This window comes from Cebus imitator, unplaced genomic scaffold (genome assembly GCF_001604975.1).
Source record: "Cebus imitator isolate Cc_AM_T3 unplaced genomic scaffold, Cebus_imitator-1.0 Scaffold65, whole genome shotgun sequence".
NCBI lineage: Eukaryota > Metazoa > Chordata > Mammalia > Primates > Cebidae > Cebus > Cebus imitator.
Genome location: NW_016107380.1, coordinates 5,923,039 through 5,944,683, shown reverse-complemented (window position 1 = coordinate 5,944,683; position 21,645 = coordinate 5,923,039). Strand labels below are relative to the sequence as shown.

The window sequence follows — 21,645 nt, the reverse complement described above, 5'->3', positions numbered from 1 at the left end:
CACATTTGCTAGCAAGGAATGTCAAGGGAGGCAACTAGTGTTCTCAGATAACATTGAAATGCCTCACCCTCACCTTTCCTCACCTGTCCTGCGACCCACCTAGCTTGCATAAACCCAGTGAAGAGGAGAAAGCTCAAAGCTGAGCAAGTTCTCTTCCATTCTTGCTGAGTCAACCACTTGCTATCACAGGAACAGGCACGCATGTTTGAGGACACCCTGCCCATCGTATCATTTGTGCTGTCAAGTTGAATGGCAAAGTGTTAGTTCATGTGATGTGCAAAAAGACTTGCAGCCGGAGTGGATAACTTCTAATCACCATGAAGCATAAGAGAAAAGGCTTTCCAGTATGGAGCTGAGCTGCATTCCAGCCCCATGACTTGGCATCAGGGTTAGCGACTGGGTCAGCAATTGTGCTCCAGTTGTTGCTTCTATTTTCTACAGGGTGTTGCAAGCCTGGAACTTCCACCCACCCAAAGCAGACTGCCGGAGCTTATCTGGCGTTTGTTAGTGCAGAGCTCATTGTGTTGCCATGCATTGTCTAGTTTAGGCTTGATTCAACTGTCACATAATCCAAGGGAAAAATGAAGAGCTCTGTGGACTAATCTCCATTTATTTTCAATTTTCTATTGTTAGTGCTCTGCCTGCTAGGGAATTCCAGAAAGTGTTCCTTAATAATTACAAGGTAGGTTGTAGCAAAGAAATGAATGGTGTAGCTATCAGTCATAAGGGAAGACTGGGGAAAACAGCCCTGGCTGCTGGCAACTGACTAGATGCATTTGCTTTGTGCTGACATTAGGATCTCATTCGGAAGCAACCTGGGAGGTCAATGAATCCAACTGCTCTCTCAGAGCAGCAGCATTGGAATATGGTCTTTTGTTTTTTTCTTGCACTGTCACCCAGGCTGGAATGCAGTGGCACAGCCTCAGCTCACTGCAACCTCCACCTCCCAGGTTTCAGCAATTATCATGCCTCAGCCTCTTGAGTATCTGGGACCACAGGTGTGTGCCACCACACCCAGCTAAGTTTTCTCATTTTTAGTAAATATGGGGTTTTTCCATGTTAGCCAGGCTAGTGTCAAACCCCTGGCCCCAAGTTATCCCCTGGCTCAGCCTCCCCAAGTGCTAGGATTGCAGGTGTGAGCCACTATGCCTGGCCCTGGAATATGGTCTTTTGGGCTCAGAGAGCTGACTCCCTCATTACCAAGATGGCCTTGCATTTTCTCCCCACTGGGTTTAGTTTTCATAACTATATTAAGAGCTAATATTTAGTGAGTGCCTGTGATGTGCTATGCACTGAGCAAGTTCTTTAAATGCATTATCTAAAATAGTCCTCAGAATAAACCCATAAGGTAAGCACTTTTACTCCCATTTTTCCAGAGGGATACAGACTCAAGCCCCATGGAGTTAGGATTCGAACACACATATGCAGGTCTGGAGGACAGTAGAGCCCATCTTGTCTTCACTCATGTCCCATGCTGGTCCCCAGGGCTCCAGCGGTACATTCCAGGATGCAATCAAGATTCATCTGGAATTCTCTAAAGTGCTCCAGCAGACCTTGTGCAACCCAAATGTTCTGTCAGCTCCTAGCTGGGGATGACATAAATCAACAGCTTCTTTCACAATAATACTAGTAACAACAACAACGACAGGTTTTTAAATAATTTGCATATGGATTCTTTTATCCTCACAAAAGTCTTATAAAATGAGAAGAACAGGTAGTTTACAGTTCAGTTTACAAATCAGAAACCAAGACTCAGGTAAGTAATTTAAATTCCCTAAGTTATAGCTAGCAAATTGTGGAATCCAGAAATCAAACCCACGTCTTCTAAGCTCAAGGCCAGTGGGTCTCAGAGTGTGGCAACTGAACCAGTAGCATCCAGGAATTTGTTTTAAATAAACATTCTCAGGGCCCAGCACAGACCTAATAAATCAGAAACTCTGGGGGTGGGTCCAGCCCTCCGTGCTGGAACAAGCCCTCCAGGTGACGGTGGTGCACACTCAAGCTTGGTCTAGGCCAATGCTTCTTCCCTTACCCTGTGCAGTGTTAACCTTACCACCTCAAGTTCCAACTCTCTGCAATGAATAAAAAGAGAAAAAAGTGAACTGTCTAACAGAATCTTTTGTACCTGAATTTCAGTTTCATCAGTGACTTCTTAAAATTATGCCTGAGATTCCTGGTATTGGAAAAAAAAAAAATACCACATCTCAGCCCCAAAGAGGAGGTTAATAAAGTCCACTGAACTTCGTTTATTTTCTCACAGGGAACTCAAGGGTGACAATTCTCCAAAATAGGGATTGCATTTTTTCCTACTTATAACAAATTTTATCTCAACAATATCACATCTATGAAATACAACACCATCATAATCACAAATGGCTTTTTTGAGAGTTGTTTTTGTTCATTTGTTTGTCTTTTTGTTTTGTTTTGATACAGGATCTCGCTCTGACACCCAGGTTGGAGTGCAATGGTGTGATCAGGGCTCACTGTAGCCTCAACTTCCTGGGCTCAAGCACTCCTCCTGCCTCAGCCTCCCAAGTATCTGAGATTACAGTTGTGTGCCACCACGCCCAGCTAATTTTTTATTTTTTGTAGAGGCAGAGTCTTGCTATGTTTCCCAGGCTGTTCTTGAACTCTTGGGTTCAAGCACTCCTCCTGCTTTGGCCTCCCAAAGTTCTGGGATTACAGGCATGGGCTACCATGCCTGAATAAGAGTTTCACTTTTGATAGCATTTTGCCTATGAACATTAAATTTAAAAAAATATTTTTCATGCTGTGTTTGGTTTTCTGTTCTTGCAATAGTTTGCTGAGGATAATGGCTTCCAGCTCCAGCCAAAGGACATGATCTTATTTTTTTTTATGGCTGCATAATATTCCATAGTGTATATGTACCACATTTTCTTTATCCTTTTATTCCTGATGGGCATTTGGGTTGATTCCGTGTCTCTGCTATTTATGTTTTCTAAACAAAGCTTACTTCTAAAATTGTTTTCAAATTTCATGATGTTTACTCCAATTTTTATGTTTAAATTAGTTTTTGACATTAAAATTTGTATGTTATAAAAATCTCATAAAGAAGATATCCAATTTTAATACTTATAAGTTTTATTGTCTTTCTGTCAATAAAAGATCTGTTGGTGCCTAAAAAATATTTTCCAATGAACTGTTTATTAAAAATCAGCAATATTCATCTAAATATTAAATCTCAGGGAAGCATTTAATGACTAATGGAAACTGGGGTTGGGGTACTCAAGCAAATAGCCGTCAAAATTAGTAGAAATGGCATTTATTTAAAATAAATATCCATTAGGGAGAAAGTGCTGCACAGAACGTAGGAGCATCGCCTTTAAAGTCAAATGCCCCTGAGACCCAGCAGAGCTCTGCCACTTACTACCTACAGAACTTAGAGCAAGTCGCCTATCTATCCTCAGTTGACTTTATGCAGAAAAATGGGAATCATAATTGAACTCACTCAAAGAGTTATCCTGAGAATTAAATGAGCTCACATACGAAAAATACTTAAAACACAGTGACTTCTACATAGCAGGGACTCAAAACCATTAGCAATTATTTTTGTGTTTTAAGTGATAGGTATGTGCCATGTACATAGTAGATCAGATGCCAGGGACAGAACAATGAATACCCTGTGAACTTTGCCCATGATCCTTCAAGGCTCGCCCTTTCACTCTATTCTACAAAGTCTGTTTCTGTTTTGGTTTATTTTTAACGTAGCACTTGGAACATATCCCGAATTTACATATAACCTGGCAGGGCTGGCCTGGCTACCAGTACGACTTTTTTTATAAGTACTATCTTTTAACAAATTTAGGATATCATCAAAGACACATTATTTCAGGTACTGTTCAAAAAGAAAAAAAAAACACTGCCAACTATAAGATGTCATCGATCGTGAAATACTCCCTTATTTCAGTTCAAGAAGTAGTAGAAGGCTGGGTGCAGTGGCTCACAGCTGTAATCCCAGCACTTTTGGAGGCTGAGGCAGGAAGATCATGAAGTCAGAAGTTTGAGACCAGCCTAACCGACATGGTGAAACACTCTACTAAACACTCTACTAAAAATACAAAAATTAGCCAGGCGTGGTGGCGCCTGCCTGTAATCCCAGCTACCGGGGAGGCTGAGGCAAGAGAATCACTTGAACCCGGGAGGCAGAGGTTGCAATGAGCTGAGATCGTACCACTGCACTCCAGCCTGGGCAACAGAGTAAGACTCTGTCTCAAAAAAAAAAAAAAAAAAAAAAAAAAAAAAAAAAAAAAAAAAAAAAAAAAAAAAAAAAAAAAAAAAAAAAAAAAAAGGAGAAGTAGTAGAAAAAAAGTTTGGTTTTAAAATTCATGCAATGTAGTATTTTCATTTCCCATCACTGCCTAGAACCCACAAAGAAACACTCTGCCTGGGTTATGTGCATATCTGTGTTAAGGGATGGCATGGGAAGTGGTTCACAAAAAGGATATTTCACAATAGATCAGAACCGGCTTTGAAGAAATTTTCTGAGTCAGAAAATAAATAAAACATTAATGGTAGATATTCCGCACCAAGAGAACAGTATGTTTCTGGAACTGCCGGTGCACTCTATGAAAATGACTGAAGTCAGGTCAAGTAAAAATCCACTTATTTTGCTCCTACTCTTTCCATTCATTGTTAGGTGGAGGGCTACCAGCAAAATCACATCTATTCTCTCTAGATATTCACGTACTAGTAGAAACGTCAGAGACATAAACAGAACGTGAAGGACAGTTTCAACGTGGAAATACGCACAAAGTCTAGAAAGAGTATAGGGAAAATGAGGCATGAGGGGAGGAGAGGGAGTAGGAAGTGTGGCTAAAGAGGCTCATTGAGAAGGCAATGCCTGAGCAGGTTTTGAACGACAACTAAGAGCTGAACAAGCATTTGGTGAAAGCAACAACGCTAACAAAAAATGTGAATGTTATGTCTATTTCAGTTAGTTTTGTTTTTCCACAGCTGTAGTTTGGATGCCCTACCTCAGCTAGTCAGGAGTGAGCTTGTGTAAGAGCTGCACAAATATCTCTCTGCCAGAACCAGTGAATCTGGAAGCTCATATGAAGTAACTCATTATTATTACACACACACACACACATAAAACAAAATGAAAACCTGGCACAGACTTGGTACTTTTTGTTTTCATGGCTTTAAGAAAAACAAAACAAAACAAAACATTAGGATTGTGTCTTAAAGAGAAGTTGAGATATCCAATTTCTTTTCAATACTTCATATTGGACTCTGCAAGAGAAATGAAGTGGCAAAATAATATGCATCATGAAATGGTTAGACAAGGCAGGGCAAGGTGGCTCAGGCCTATAATCCCAGCACTTTGGGAGGCCAAGGTGGGCAGATCTTTTGAGATCAGTTCGAGACCACCTGGCCAACATGGTATAACCCTGTCTCTCCTAAAAATACAAAAATTAGCCTGTATGGTGGTACTTCCCAGTAGTTCTAGCCACTCAGGGGGCTGAGGCAGGAGAATTGCTTGAACCCAGAGGCGGAGTTTGCAGTGAGCCAAGATTGGGCCACTGCACTCCAGCCTGGGTGACAGAGTGAGACTCAGGGAAAAAAAGAAGAATGGAAGAGAGAGAGAGAGAGAGTGAGAAGGAGAGGAAGGGAAGGGAAGTGAAGGGGAGGGGAAGGGGAGGGGAAGGGGAGGGGAGGGGAAGGGAGGGGAGATTGTTAGACAGTGCAAATAAATCAAATCAGGGAGATGGAGAGCATGTGCAATTTTTCTCAAAGGAAGGGTTTTACAAGGAATGGTCTATGTTAGCTTGTGAAGTATGTACAAAATCAGTTTTTCTCTGGGCAATTGTTCAACTCTGTCTTCTTTCCACTTCCAGTCAAAGCTGATGATGTGATAAAGCTTTCTTTTCATTATTCAGAAAGAACTCCAGTCAACCTTGACACTTCTAAACATAGTGATTCATTTCTCTGACCCTATCAGTTTGTCACTTCCAACCTAGGACCCCTCAAATGGCAGAAGTAACTTGAACACAAATTTAGTGATGTTCCTTCCTTGTTTCATTTTATAGCTGTCATTTATCAAATTGCCTTCTTCCTACATCTGCCACCTACTATACACCCTCACTGACACTCTGAACAAAACACCAGATAAAACCAGTTTGTTCAGAGATAGTATGCCAAGACAGCCATATACCAGGCAATTCAACTTTGGACTTTCTGAGATTTCAGGGAGAATTTGTCCACAAATGCACAGCCCAGCTTTCCTCTGAAAAAAATCCTGAATCAGTTATGAAATTCCCATGACATTGATTATAATTAAGCAGAGATTGACAAGAAGGTAAGAGTATGGCTCCAGTCAAGGAGAATTTATCTCATATAAATGTTTGCATGGCCATCATGAGATCATGGATGCAAGCAGCTAGCACGGGGCCTTGATAACATCAAACCATCCAAAGCTTAGTTTCCCCTCTGTGGGACTATCTCAAAGGCATCCCACCCTAATCTGAGGTAACAGGTATTCTGGAAGAACCCAAAGCTGTGGAAGAAGGGAAACACAGAGGAAAGAGGAAGCTGTCTGGCTTGTGTTGGTTTATTTTTTTATCAGAACCTGTTTCAGCATTCTTACAGGGAAAAGCCAAGCTGTACCATCTTCCTCATTATTAAACAAGATTAGAAAGCCCGCAAAATCTTATTTTTTAATAGACATTGGTAGCATATACTGTGTATCAATGGAATTGAGTGCTCAAGTTAGACCATAATTTTTGTACATCATTTATACCTTTTTTTTTTTTTAAAGCAAAGGGAATTATATTTCCATCAGAAGGTTTTATCACGTCATTGCCAAACTCCCTCTTTTTTGTGTCTGATGTAAGGTCACACTGTTGCACAATTGGGAACACTGGGGTAATAACGGGAGATAGGAAGGACAGGGAACCCGTGCATTTCAATTTTCTCACGATGCGTTGGTAACTCATCTCTGTCTTCTCCACACTTCCTACTGGCTGGATGGAGGGGATCACGGTAGAGGAACAATTACATGGAAGAAGTCACATACGAGTGACTGCTTTCCCCCTCCAGCTCTTTTCCCTGCTTCCTCCTTGTGGTGTGCTTATCACTTTTCCCTCCAGGGTTGTAAATAAAGGCTTCTGGGGCTCTCACAGCTCCAGAGAGAGGTAGCCCACTCCTATCAGCCCTGACAAATGGTTGTTCAGCAAATTGTGATGAGAACATCATTGTGGTACAGTGTATCTAATTGATTTCTAATTAGTATTGATCTTTTGGCCTGGTGCAGTGGCTTGCACCTGTAATCCAGCACTTTAAAAGGCCAAGGCGGGAGGATCACTTGAGATCAGGAGTTCGAGACCAGCCTGACCAACATGGTGAAACCTTGTCTCTACTAAAAATATAAAATATTGGCTAGGTGTGGTGGCACATGCCTGTAATCCCAGCTACTTGGGAAGGGAGGCAGGAGAATCGTTTGAACCCAGGAGACAGAGGTTGTAATGAGCCGAGATCAGACCACTGCGCTCCAGCCTAGGTGACAGAATGAGACTCCATCTCAAAAAAAAAATATATATATATATATATTAATTTTTTATAATAAATAATTAAACATACAACAAATTTTATGTAAATATTTAAATTATATTAATGGAAAGAAGTATATTTGGAGCTTCTTTAAAATGAAAATAGCACTCTGAATGATTGTGTGTTTTTTGAAACCACTTAAAAGTATAAAAATCATTATATTTTAAAGATTGGAAAGATTTTAGGCACAACTTCGCCTATTTGTTTTCTATAACAAAAATTAAGCCCAGAGCACTTAAATGCTTCATTCAGAAACCACCCACAAGACAGCAGTGGAGGAACATATTGTAAGAATCTTTCTGCCACATGATGATACTCTTGAGTCAACCCCATGGATACGCTACACTGAGTCATAAAAATTTTACAATATATCTGGGATAATAGTCTAAGGATCTTATCCAACATAAATATAATTTGCCAACATTTTCACTTACATTCTAAAGCAACAGGCTCCCAACTAACAATTATTTCTTCATTTTGTGCTTTTGTAATAAGGCAGTCTGTCTAGTCTACCTGATTACTAACTCTGGTGTTACCCTTTGTTATCTAAACAAGTACCTAGGTGTGATTCATGGCAATGTCTCTTCTCTGGATCTGTTCCTCTGGCCATGCCTCAGTTATCACAATGTCTTCCTGATGCAGTTTCAATGGCTAGCAAAAAAGATGCTTGAGCGTCAAGAAAAATACCTTCTACTCAGATGAGAAGCAGAAGTTCCCATGAATGCCCTTTGATAGTTATACATTTGATATTCACTCATTCATTCAGCTAAGAATTCCTTCTGAAGTCCCAGGCACTAGGTGAAGTGCTACAGAGGCCGATGCCTAATGAGACGCTGTCCCTGGACTCATGAAGACCATAGTCAGATGAGGACAAAATGTGTAAATCATGCTCTGTGGATACTGGCAGGGAAAGCAGTAAATAATTAAGGTGCTTTGGGGAGTGGAGAAGGAGCTGTACCTGGGGAGGATGGGAAACAGCCTTATCTATATATGCCAAATCCAAGCAGTCAAGACACCTACCTCCTAACATTTTTATAAGAACAATCTCATTTCCTCTGATGGAGAAGACACAGCCCAGCTGTGATCTAGTATCTGGGCATTCTGTTCACAGGAACAGAAGATCAGGAGTCATTGTCTGATCACCAAACAGAACAGAAGGGTGGATCTCAGGACCCGGAGAGTGGGGATAGATGGTCAGAATTAGAGTGGACCACAGAAAATATATTTGAAAACCAAGCCAAGCACCCATAAGCCTCTTGAGAGACAGTCAGACCACACAGTTCTGAAAACAAATTCTCAGCTGTTCGAGCAGGCACGTGGATCAGCCTGGGCTAACTCTGGGAGATCTAATCAGTTGCAGGTGCATTTTGGGTGTTTTAAGTATATGTTAGTCATAGGGGTAAACTGTCACTTTGCACAGTTGAAGCTGAGGCATAGAACCAGTACTTTCTCTTTGCTGGAGCTGCTGCCACACCTGAGCCAGTGTGGGCTCCCAGCCATCATGGTCCTGGGAGGTGTCCAGATCGAATTGCTGTCTTGCCTAAATCCCAGAGCTCTCTGACAGCACCAGTTGCCTCTCAGGGCTAGGACAAGGATGAGGTAAGAGAGGCACAAATGAGATATAACTCAGGTTCCCGCTCTGCACTGTCTTGAGCAAGACTGAGTTATTCCTTAGGCCCTGCCTCTTTCTCCAGAATGACTTTCTAATTCTAGGAAGAGGAAGGGCTTCAACAATTCTATGGCAGGCAACACTTAACTATAAAAGAGAAGTATAGGACAGTGAGGAGCCTGGTCGATTTCCCAAGGACCTCTGACCAATAATCCCCGTTGAATTTTTACAAAGAGATATTGGTCAAAGGTTATAAAATTTCAGTTAGATAGGAGAAACGTTCAAGAGACCTATTGTGCAACATGGTGATATAGTCAATAATAATAGGTTGTACTATTGAAAATGAGAAGAGTAGATTCTAAGAGTTCTCACCACACACACAGACGCAAGTATGTGAGGTAATGCATATGTTAATTAGCTCAATTTAGCCATTCCCCAATGTATGCATATTTCAAAACAACATGTTGCACATGATAAATATATATAATTCTTGTCACTTAAAAACTAATTTAGAAAAATTTCTGTTGGCAGAGTCCCAAAAGCAATGGTACTCATAGCGTCCAATCTCAAATTGCTAATAGGTTTTTTGTGACTTCTCTTTCTAAAGAAAATATTTGATTCATCTCTTGTCTCCTTCCATGTGTCTCCTTCACTTCTCCCAGTCAAAAATGCATTTCTCAGTATCTTCCTTCTCTGTTCACTGAAAACAGATTCAAAATATACACCCCTGAGAAAAAATTTCTTATATAAGACCTATTTTAAATTCTGTTGTGTCTTAACTCTTGGTTGTAACACCAGAGCCCTGCTAAGAACTGTCAGCTCTATTGTTTAAACACTACTTCAGGACTAATACATATTTATTACAATGTTCCCTGGCTTCCTCTTCTGAATGAGACTTTAAACCGGCAATCATTTTATAAACAGAGCAATAACCACAAAATGTTCAACAAATTAAATATATGGTTTAACAACTATCTAATCCAGAGAGAACATATAGACATTACTACTTAGATAATATTTCTTATTTTTTTATTATCCAATTTGCTTCAACCTCATTGCTTTCCTTTAAAAAAAAAATAAGGCTAGTATTATAAACTGGTATCCATGGTTTCCTTTTCATTAAGTTCTCTTTTTCTCATTATCCTCATTCACCTTAACCAAAAAAAAAAAAAAAAAAAAAACCTATTTGGGGACCTGGGGCCGTGGCTCACAGCTTATAATCCCAGCACTTTGGGAGGCCAAGGCGGGCAGATCATGAGATCAGGAGATGGAGACCATCCTGGCTCACATGGTAAAACACTGTCTTTACTAAAAATACAAAAAATTAGTCGGACATGGTGGCATGTGCCTGTAGTCCCAGCTACTTGGGAGGCTGAGGCAGGAGAATCACTTGAACCCAGGAGGTGGAGTTTGTAGTGAGCCAGGATCATGCCACTGCAATCCTGGGTAACAGAGCGAGACTCCGTCTCAAAAAAAAAAAAAAAAAAAAAAAAAAAAAAAAAAACCCAAAAAAAAAAAAAAAAAAAAAAAAAAAAAAAAATTCTGTTTGGGAAAGAGGAAGAAAATAGGAGGAAAAATGATTTACAAGGCAGGAGACATTTCCTCTACATGACACCATGGCTCCAAAGAGCACTGGGCAGATTTTCCACAAAGGATAAGGAAAAAAATAAACATGTTCTATTTCACAAAATTTCAGATTGATTATTGGATGCAAGACAGATTGCACCTCAGAAAGAGCACATTCTTCCGTCAGCACATATGGGTCACAGAGTCTCATAAAACATTTTCAAATAGCTGAGAGCAAGCCACGAGATGAGAAGTCCCTTCATGCTGGGTTTCCACAGAGAAGTCACTGCCAGTGAGCTTGTACGCTGATCAGCTGACGCAGGAGTTAAGTAAAAGCCTCCAGCAGCACAGAAATGTGGGTCTTTCCCTCAGTGATTCATCACTATCAGCAATCAGACAAACTGTCTCATAAAGTCTGGGCATAAATTACTTCATCTCCACCAATTTGGGTTTAAAGATTATTAAGCTCTGAGTGCATTTGGAAAACACCGTCTTCATTTGTTACTTACTATTAACTCTCGGATATTTTATATGGTTGATCACAAAACGACAGGGCCGATAAAATATTCAATTATCCAACTATAACTTTAAGAGAAATCTTCTCATGTTTAGAATGCTGTATAATTCATTAATAATATCCATCAGTATCTATGAATGTAAGAAAATAGGGGCACTTACCCAAATGAGCATTTTCTTAAAAGCCACCATCTATAATATCTTGTTCCATTGAATCCTCACAAAAAATTTGTGATATATGGCTGAGATTTTAAACCCATTTTACGATAAGAAACTGAGACCCGGAAGAGTTAGGACACCGGCTTAACAGCACATCACTTGTTAGTAGCAAAGTTGGGATTTGAATCAGGGTTGTTCTGAATTCTGGTCCACTTTCTTCCTAATATATGAGGCTGTTTAACTCAGACGATGGCCAGGTTTACTGAGACCATTATGCTCAATGATGGTAAATAAATATAAGAATCTAGGTTGCAGAAAAGTTCTTTCTGTGCAGTTGGAAAAGTAACTTCATCTTAGAAGCACTTACCCATTTGAAAAGATGACCTTATGAATTACGCCAGTGTTGTGTCAATTGTGTAAGGCTCTGGTCAGTAAGAGGGAAAACTGATATGTGAACAAACCTAGTCATGCTGGGCCTCCGCTGTTTGATTCCAGCTCACCTCTCCATTCTTCCCACCTGCTCTGTGTACTGGGAGGTGGACCTCTACTAACTGAGCTCCTTCCTCACTCTCTGGGATTTGGTTCAGCCATAGAATGTCTTCACAGGGGACAGTGGGTGGGAGGAGGCTGGGTCTGGACTGTGTACTTCCCCTCCCTGTTACCTGCTGGTCCTACAGTTGGCAGTAACTGATTTCTTCCCAGGAGACAGCAATTTGTCTTCACCATCAGCTTGCTCCTGCTCTTTCCCCAGCCTCTCCCCTTCCCTTTTCCCCCGGTAACCCTGCGTGCCCCTTACACCTTCTGCCAAGGAAAAGCCTGAGACAAAGGCTTGGGTGCAGGTGGTCTATTAGGAAACTCAGCTTAGAGAAGAGGAATGAGGGGCAGGAAGAGTGAACAACAGCGAGGCTCAAAGCCAACAAAGATGAGTTCCTGAGTGGGCCACTGCTGTTTTCAATGGGCGCTTCACCCTCAGAATCTTCTGCGAAATCTTATGAAATATACCTCATACAGTCTACTGGGGAGGAAAACGAGGAATGTGCACCAGTGGTCTTCCAGCCCTCATTCTTCAAGCGAAGTGCAACCCCACAGACTCACCCGCATTTCCAGGTCACACATGCCAGAAGGCCAGGCAGGATCCCATAGGCACCTGCATCTCAGCATCAGGGAGGCCCAGGGTGGGACCTGAAGGGCACCATGGAGCAGGCAGATGACAGAGGCCCTGATGGTGCAGCTCTAACAAGGGGAAGGGCAGGAGGATTGGGGAAAATGGAGCCCTGCCACTGTTACCAGGGAAGGCTTTGCTGCCTTCTAGTTTGTTTGATTTTTTACTTAACCCTGACACTCACTGAAATAGTTCCTTCTTTAAACTCTCCTCGAGTTCCCCATTCGATGGGATATCTATTTCATGTAACCCCGCCTGCATTACAGCATGCTGTATCTTTTCAGCTGTGTCTCCAAGGCTCTTCCTCTCCTTTCCTCATTATTCTCCGTCCCCAAACAACAAAGTCTCGTGGTTTTATGCTTCTCTCTTTTACCAGGTCGGGGAGTGTCCCCCCAGAATTCATGTTATTTTCAGAATCTCATAATGTGACCTTATTTCAAAATAGAGTTATTGCAGATGCAATTAGTTATGAAGAGGTCATCCTGGATAAGCCTTTAATAAAATACAACCAGTGCCCTTATAAGAAGATAAGAGACACGGAGACGGAGACACAAGGAAAACAGCTGGTGAAGTCAAAGGCAGAGACCAGAGAGCTGCCTCTACAATCCAAGGAAAACCAAAGATTGCCAGCAACTCCCAGAAACTAGAACAAAGGCATAGAACACTCTTTCAAAATGTCCAGCAGGAACCAACCCTTCTACATCTTGACTTCAGCCTTCTGACCTCTAGAGCTAGGAAAGCATAAATGTTTGTCGTTGAAGCCACTCGGTTTGTGGTCATTTGTTATGACAACCCTGGGAACCACATATACCTCCCCATCAAGGCCCTCCTTCCAAATCTCACAGAAGCCTGACAAAGACGCATGTTTCATTTTCTCTCAACCCATCAACATTTATCTGTCCTGGGTATATCCTTCAGAGTCACAGCCTTTACCAGGTGACAGTGGGTGAATAGACTGTACTTGCTAATGCTTTAAGTAGCTAACTTGATGACTAGCATAAAATATATCTCATTCTCTTCCAGAAATTGAACTCTAAGAAAACGACAATGACAATGTATCTCTGCTGGTTAAACTATGTCTGCTTAAGGAGACTCTTTGAGAACTCTTAATGGCCAGGCGGTGGAGACTGATTTAGGCAGCTCCTCAGAACCATGACCTGCAGGCCAGCTGCGGCCTTCCATTCTTAGCTTGAATGAGAGGCTCAGCCAGAGTGGAGTCATTCCGGAAATCTCAATGCCTGCCCTCCTGTTAGGTATCCCAGCAGGAACTATACAGGAACCAGGATTGCAGCAATGTAGCCCATGGAGAGATGAAAACCCAGATCAGCCAGCTCGGTGGGGGAAGAGAACACACGCTGCACTGTAACTATTTCCCCAGAAGCACAGTCACCTCTTGATATGCATTTGTTGATAATTCCCCACCTTTGTTTCTCCCTCACCTTCTCTTGAACCACTTTTGGGCACGAATTAACTCTACCCAGGGCAAAAAAGGTCAAGAGGAAAAACATGCAGCTTGTTTCTTTGGGGTTTTTTTTTTTGCTTTGTTGTAGTTCTCTAGATGACGTACATTATCAGGCTGAAATGAGGCTTTACATGTTACGGATGTTTTGTGTGTTTCTTATTATCACCTGCAAATGGCAGAGAGTGGATTTGACCAGCACCTCCCTGCTTTGCTGCTCTGCCGCCACCAAGCATGGACTTTGGAAAGGATGCACGCCCAGGCTGACTCTAGCCGCCTGCTAACTGGTGACCCAGAGCAAGCGAATAAGCATCTCAGAGCCTCTCACCCATGAACCAGGAAGAAGAATGCCTCATCATAGTGGGTGGTGAGGCTTAAACACATGACTGTACTTACGGCCCCATGCGGAGTAGCAGGTATATTGCAAGAGTTAAGAATCCTGGCTGGGCGCGGTGGCTCACACCTGTAATCCCAGCACTTTGGGAAGCCAAGGCGGGTGGATCGCCAGAAGTCGAGAATTTGAGACCAGCCTGACCAACATGGAGAAACTCAGTCTCTACTAAGAATACAAAATTAGTCGGGTGTGGTGGCGCATGCTTGCAATCCCAGCTGCTCGGGAGGCTGAGGCAGGAAAATCGCTTGAACCTGGGAGGCAGAGGAGGTTGTGATGGGCCAAAATTGCGAAATTTCACTCCAGCCTAGGCAACAAGGGCGAAACTCCGTCTCAAAAAAAAAAAAAAAAAAGAATCCCTTCTCAGAACAATTTTTCTTTAAGTTCTATGTGAAATCTCACTTTGCCTGGTCATCTTAATTCCAAGGTGTCTCAGTCTCTTTTGGCACTAGTTGTTCATCAACCATTTACATACTTATTTAATTGATTTTCTGTTTTGTCTCCCCAACTTTAAGCGGGGACCACAGGTACACACCACCACGCCTGGCTAATTTTTGGCACTTTTTTTTGTAGAGATGGAGTTTCACCATGTTGCCCAGGCTGGTCTCTAACTTCTGGGCTCAAGCTATCCACCCACCTTGGCCTCCCGAAGTGCTGGGAATACAGCTGTGAGTCACCGTGCCCAGCCTGAATCTATTAATAATAACATTCATGAGCCATTCTGTGTGTCAGACACCATGCTAAGCACTTCACTTACCTAAACCTGACAACGACCGAGTTAGAATATTAACCTCATTTTAGTAATCTAAAGGGTAAACCTTACTTTAGACAACTAGTAAGTGGCAGAACCAGAATTCACGAGTATGTCTGTCTCAATTCTAGCATCTGCACTCTTAAACAGAATGTCAGGCACATAGTAAGAACTCTAAAGTAATCTTAAAAAAAAAAAAAAAGTCCAGGTACAATGGCTCCCGCCTGTAATTCCAACACTTTGGGAGGCCAAGGAGGGCGGATCACATGAAGTCAGGAGTTCGAGACTAGCCAGGCCAACATGGTGAAACCCCGTCTCCTGAAAATACAAAATGCTACTGAAAATACAAAAAAAATTGCCAGGCATGGTGGTTCCCACCTATAATCCCAGCTACTCAGGAGACTGAAGTAGGAGAATTGCTTGAATTGAGGAGGAGGAGGTTGCAGTGAGCCGAGATAGTGCCACCGTACTCCTGCCTGGGTGACAGAGTGAGACCAGGTCACACACACACACACACACACACACACACACACACACACACACACACACACACACACACACAAAGGGGGCTGGTCTCGCTATGTTGCCCAAGTTGGTCTTGAACTCCTGGTCTCAAGTGATCCTCCTGCCACAGCCTCCCAAAGTGCTGGGATTATAGGCAGGAGCCACCATGCCTGGCCAGAACTCTATAGTAATCTTTAAAAATTATAAACAGATCCTGATCTATCAGATACCAAAGAAGACAAAAATATGCACTTAATGACAAAGCTTATTTGAAAAAGACATGTATTAAAAGCAAATTTATTCCATGATTATTTTTTAAATGTATTCTTCTTTTTCTTTTTTTCTATTAAATTCTTTCCAGTTAGACTTATTGCTGCTACTCCACCAAAATCGCACTTATTAAAATTATTCAAGACCACCATAGTACTAATTCAGTGGTCACTTCTCAGTGACTCCTCTTCTTTTCCTTGGTCTTTCTGCAGCGTCAGATGTGGGCGTTCAAGCCTCTTTGAACTTTCTTCACTTTACTTCCAGAACACCCTGGTCTCCTGGGCTTCCTCCCATCTCACCAGGCAGCTCCTAGGCTGGGTCCTCTTCTCCTAGGCCTGTTATAGTTGGTGTGTCCCTGGATACAAACCTTCGCCTCTTCTGTATCTACACTCACCCACTGAATGACCTCATCCAGTGTCACGGCTATAAACACAGTATAGTCTGTTCTGTTATCCTATAACATAGTGTATGTTTAAAAAAAATCTCTGTGCTGTGCAAAATACACACAGTAACAACCAAAGGTCTTACACAAAAATTGTGATTGGGGCACAACATTTAAAAATGTCAGCAACTGGCCAGGCATGGTGGCTCACACTTGTAATCCCAGCACTTTGGAAGGCCGAGGCGGGCAGATCACTTGAGCTCAGAAGTTCAAGACCAGCCTGGGCAACATGGTGAAATCCTGATTCTACACACACACACAAACACACACACACACCCACACAAAGCAGAAAATTACCCGGGTGTGGTGGCATGGCCCTGGACTGCCAGCTACTCAGGAGGCTGAGGCTGGAGGATCGATCACCTGAGCCCGGGGAGTCGAAGCTATAGGACAAGGCAGGCAGATCACGAGGTCAAGAGATCGAGACCACCCTGACCAACATGGTGAAACCTCATCTCTACTAAAAAATCAGCTGGGTATGGTGGCATGTGTCTGCAGTCCCAGCTACTTGGGAGGCTGAGGCAGGATAATCACTTGAACCCGGGAGGTGGAGGTTGTAGTGAGCCGAGATCATGCCACTGCACTCCAGCCTGGCAACAGAGCAAGACTCCATCTCAAAAAAACAAAAAAAGAAAGAAATGCATAAATACTACAATAAATATCATACTCTATTTGACAAAGACCAGAAGTTTGCTTGGGAAGGATTGCAGCTTTAGTATAAAGTGGTGGAAGGAAAGTTTTCTAAAATCAGTGAAGTTACACCAACAGACGTGAATATGTCTAGGCGTAGCTTGTAACAGGGTGAACTGAGTGTGAATAGTTTGAGTTTTCCTATACAGCTTGGTTCAGCTGAGCGCAGTTTTTTATGCATTCACTAGTGTTTCTTCCAGAATCAATAGCACCTATGCAAATGCAAAATTTGCATTAAGTTTAAATTATTCTTTAATATATTAATCTATATCAGGTCTTCAAAGACTGTTTCCGAATAAAGTTACATTCACAGGTACCTGGGCTTAAGATTTTAACATATGTTTTTGGGGGCGCATTTCAATCCATAACATAAAATGTGTCCCCACATTTTTGGAAGTCCCACCCAATGTCTCACAGGGATCGTTTTTAACCTTTTATTGACAACTACCCATAGTAAGAAAGACTGTCTGCCTCATGTCATAGCTCACACACACACACAAACACACACACACACACACGCAGACACACGCACAACTGAAATGTTTCACAAAACTTACTTTGTATGTTGCAATCAGATATTTTTTATTCTTCTTGACCTACTATTAAAAAGAAAAAATGCTAGTCATGACCCACTCTTTGATTTTATGACCTACTGATGATTTATGACCTACATTTTGTAAAACACCACTCTAGAATCAGGAAAAAATCTCCTATCTTTAAGATAAGGTTAGGTTGTAAAAGATTGTTCCTGAGTCTATTTATTTGCAAGCAGAAAGCGTGTGATTATTGTTGACTACACTGCACAGAATACAAGCTGATTTGCTGTGTGATAGACTTTTATACTTCAAAATCCTTTTCACTGTTTTAAGGTTCATTCCATTTGCGTTTCCAGCAGGCTTTCTCTCTCTCTGTCTCTCCCAATTTATTATATTATCTCACATTTTGGTCACTTTGTAATTGTTAACCTCTTCTTACCCACTGCTCTATCACTTCCCAGACTTCACTGGGTTAATAGTGCTCATTAGAGCCTCCATGTCATCATGAATGTAGGAACGGGCAGGAAGCTAAGGGCCAATGGCTAAATGACCACTTGACTTTCACCAACTGCCACCCTGCAGATTTGAAAGTGGAGGTGCTTTTGTACTTTCAGCCTCTGCGGGGTCTCTGTGGCCTTGCTGGTTTTTACCCTCACTCCTCTTGTGGCCCTTTTGCATGGAGGGCTGTCATTACGGAGTATAAACCTTGCCAGGGGCAGCAGGTGCCGGGTCCTGCCTGTGGTGTTGCTTCTCATTCTGTCCCAGAGGTTTTGTTGTGCCAGCCAAGGCCCTGAGGCCATTCTACTAAAATGGGAAAAATCCCTCCATCCTAGGCCTGCTCCCAACTCACTGAATAACTCCAAAGAAATACAACTCTGTGTTCCCAAGTGCTCGTTATTTCATGGGGTATCAACCATCTATCAATGCTAATTTTCGAACAGAGCATATTGCAAGTTTAGATAATGTGCCCCCATCACATCACATATTCATTACAAAGTTAGATCCTAAACTCATGTTCCTGATGTTCCTGGGAGCTTTTCCATAAGCTATAATGACTCTTCACCTATTTCACAATATTGCTAAAGCTGTATCCTGTTCATCTTCAAATAAACTGGGATGAGTAAAACTATGCATGAAATATTTACAATTTGCTGAAGTTACTCAAGTCCTCAATTTGTTACAAGTCTTAACCAAGTTGTGATCTTTCTTTTCTCATAATTTTCTTGGCATTTTTTGCTAGCATCTTCTCCCCCACCATGGCCCCCCACCTCCACTATAGCTCACATTTGAAATGAGAAATATGACCTTAGATCTCTCTGGCAGAAGAACTATCGTTTTCCCCTTACAGTCAAATTCTCACTTCTCACACTTTTAATCTTTCTGAAATTCAGCTCTGTGAGAATTGATGTATCCATTTAATGTGATTTGCTTTTTCATCCCCCAAAAAGCTGTTTAAATTGATGGTACTTTGCAAAATCTTTGTAAATCTGAATAGTGCTTTGTAAAATCCATATATGTCTTTAAAATTTTAAATATATATGAACATCTCTTATGTCTTCATACTATATATGGGGCTGAAATACCTGAAATTACAACATTTTTCACGTGTTTTTTAGTATTACAGGAATTACACTGGAAACAGTTTTTGTAATTTAATCGACATATTTTAGACAGAATTTCTCTGATGATCAAAGCTTTTGTCAAGACTGGCTGACAACTGGACCTCACTCACTCTTACCCTCTTTTTTCTCTTCCTTGTTCTCACTTAAACATCTCAAATTCTTCATAATTCTACATGAATGCTGTTAACGACTCAGCCTCCTGATCTATTGTAAATGTCTTCAGAAGCCAGAAGGTGTGCATATGCCTCTGTTGAGTCTGCAGTCAATGCTTTCTGGAAGCTGGCTGCTGTTTGGGGGAACAGTAGAAGTTAAGGGGTTTCCCTATAATTTGCACCCCTGACTGCTCCATTCAATTCTTTTGGAAAGCCCCTCTGAGGGAAGCATTTTGAACTTTAAAAACAAAGGTTTTTGTTTCTGTGGTGATACAGAACCTTGACATTTCAAGACTGAAAGAAACAAAACTCAATAACCCAAGGAAAAACAATGATGAGAAAATAAGTAAACCAAGTCTAGTGTAAACAGAGGCAGAAAAAAAATATTTTATTACAAAAATAAGGTTATTAAGGACAAGTAGGGGTTGGGTTAAACATAAAAGTGGGAGATGTTTTTATTAAAAAAAAAAAATACTTGGCAACATTTCCGAGACCAGCCTACATTAGCCAACAATTTATTTCTGGTTCTTTGAAGTTACTGCTTTGACTCAAGTAGAGTTTTTCCCATTAATGTCTAAAAATTATCTGTTAATAAGCCTAAAAAGTATTAAATAATGGAATCAAGTCATTATCTATTAAAATATTATCAATATTTGTTCCCACTATTGTCAGACCTACATGTCATCTCTGTGAGATGAAGCATTTATGATTATGTTAGGTAATTTTTTGAAATGCTATATTTATTCACCTGCAAGTAGCAGAGAAGCTAAACACAGTGGTTAGAATAAATATGAGTTTGCTTATTCTCTCACAACAGGAAGTTTCTTGGGTAGTTGTTGGAGTTGGTTCAGTTGCCCAACAATGGTAGGGTCAATGTCTCTGTAATTCCCTAGCCTTGGCCTTTCTCTCATGATCACGAGATAGCTGCTGAAGCTCCGACTATCATGCCTGTGTCCACAAAAGGAAAGATATATGTCTTCTTTAGTGATGAAAGCAAAGTTTTCAAAAACTCTTCAACAAATGTTTACTTCCATCTCGTTGGAAAGAGTTGTGTCAATTAGCCACTCCAAGGAAGGATGGACTTTCCAGTGAAGGAAATAGAGGGAGAAGGTTAAAAATGGTTGCTGAATCAGCCAACTCATAATGTCTGTCAGAGGTTTTTTTTTCTGTATATTTCTGACACATGATATAATGTAAATAATCCTGGGAATAAATAGCTTTGATGATTCTGAGTCACCTAACTTCAAAACACCAATGTTACCCAGTTTTTTTATTGTACTGAAGATGAGAAATAAAATTAAATTTTAAAAGTGGCAGACAGAATAAGGGACCCCCGATTATGCCCACATCCTAATCCCTAAAACCCATGATCCTGATATGAAGAGATGGGGATCTGATCCTGAATGCTCTGACTGGACCCAATATCATTGCAAGTTTTCTTGGAAGAGGGAAGCAAGAATATCAAAGTCACAGAAGGAAATGTCATGACAAAAGCAGAGGCCACAGAGAGGGAAAAAGGGTTGAAGACACTACGCTGCTGACTTCGAAGATGGGAAAGGGGCCAGGAGCCAAGGAGTCCTGCAGCCTCTAGAAGCTGGAAAAGGTACGGAATTAGAGCCTTCCCCAGAGCCTCCAACAGTGAGGTCGCCCTGTCTACTGCCTCGATTTCAGGACTTCTGATCTCCACAACCGCAAGGTAATAAATGTGTGCTGTTTGAACCTACTGTGTTTATGAGGACTTTTACAACAGCACTGGGAAACTAATATAGTAGTCCAGATCAGATTAGAATGAAAGCTTCAAACTGCTCTTGAAAAGTAAGAATTCATGCCTTATAAGACTATGGCTACAAGCCTCACAAATTATTTCCTGTAGGCATGCAAAATAGCAATGATAATTGCTAACATATGTTGAATATTTACTATTTCCTGGAAAATATCAATTGCATTGTAGGCATTTGATTTCATCCTTACAACAGCCCTATGAGGCCCATACTAATAGTATCCCCCATTTTTCTTGGCACAGATGAATAGACTACCAGGGGACAGGGACATGAGGACTGGGAAGTGGCACATGGACAGCAGCAGCACCCACAGGCCGCAGGACTGGCATGGGTTGGCAGATGGTTGGTAAGGAGTATCTGTGGTCAGTGGCACAGACTCACGTGGCTCCTTGGAAGCAGGTGGCTGCCACACCAGTGACCTGGGAACCCAAGAGATTGTGTGAGACACAAAGGGTCACTTCAAGGA

The 21,645-nt window shown here is 41.5% G+C and overlaps 1 long non-coding RNA gene across 2 annotated transcripts; it reads right to left on the bottom strand.

The window, feature by feature from the left end:
- Positions 1 to 1,344: 1,344 nt before the first annotated feature.
- LOC108305704 lies at positions 1,345 to 11,886 on the bottom strand. 2 transcript variants are annotated; one of them, XR_005200662.1, is made up of 2 exons: positions 11,423 to 11,886; positions 1,345 to 1,586 (listed from the first exon to the last, which is right to left on the bottom strand). It is a non-coding gene; the product is annotated as an uncharacterized LOC108305704 (long non-coding RNA). The 2 variants fall into 2 exon arrangements; XR_005200663.1 differs by having other exon boundaries at positions 11,787 to 11,886.
- Between the last annotated feature and the right edge of the window lie 9,759 nt (positions 11,887 to 21,645).